Below are 875 nucleotides of genomic sequence, written 5' to 3' on the forward strand. Positions count from 1 at the left end.
CTTTCCTTTGTCTCTGTTCACACTGTCCCCCTGCACTCTTCTCCACCCTCATCCCCCTCCTATTCACTTATCCTTTGAGGGCTTCCTCAGTGCTTATGTCTTCTATCAATTCTCTCCTGTCACCTTAACCCCTACCAGGTTTGGGAACATGTTCCAGGCCTTGAGACAAGGTCTGGGGAACTTAAATACCTGGGCAAGTTGTAAGGGTAGAGATTCGGGTATGCAGAATAAGGGCCCTTGAATCACCAAGGGGAGGAGGAATCGCAGGGCAAGGGGTCAAAGAGATCCCAGCAGCAGGTTTGGTCTTCATCTTCTATTCTCATTTGTCTGTTATGATTTTGACAGCATCTCTGTGTAATTTTTTAGTGGTTTCTTTAGAGATTATAAATGCATTTTTAACTTTTCACAATCTATCTATAAGCAATATTTTGTCACTTCAGTTAGAATAGAGAAACCTTAAAAACATAAAGTTCCCCTTACCTTGCCCCTTTTTATGTTAGAGGTATTTATTACATTATGTATACTGAAAGTTTCATCAGACAATATTACGCTTTTGTTTTCAACCATAAGACATAATTTAAAAAACTCAAGAGGAGAATAGTAGTCTATTGTAATTACCCCAAGATTTACCAATTCTGTTGCTTTCTTTATTTTGATGTTCCAAGTTTCTTTCTGGTATTATTTCCCTTTCATTTGTAGAATTCCCTTTAGCAATTCCTTTAAAGTAGGTCTGGGTACAAATTCTCTTAGCTTTTCTTCATGTGAGGATGTCTTTATTTTACTTTTATTTCCAAAAGATATTTTTGCTGGATACAGAATTCTGGGCTGACAGTTCTTTTCTTTCAAACCTTGAAAAATGTTGTTCTACTTCCTTT

Source organism: Myotis davidii, unplaced genomic scaffold, assembly GCF_000327345.1.
Source record: "Myotis davidii unplaced genomic scaffold, ASM32734v1 scaffold185, whole genome shotgun sequence".
In the NCBI taxonomy this organism is placed as follows: Eukaryota; Metazoa; Chordata; class Mammalia; order Chiroptera; family Vespertilionidae; genus Myotis; species Myotis davidii.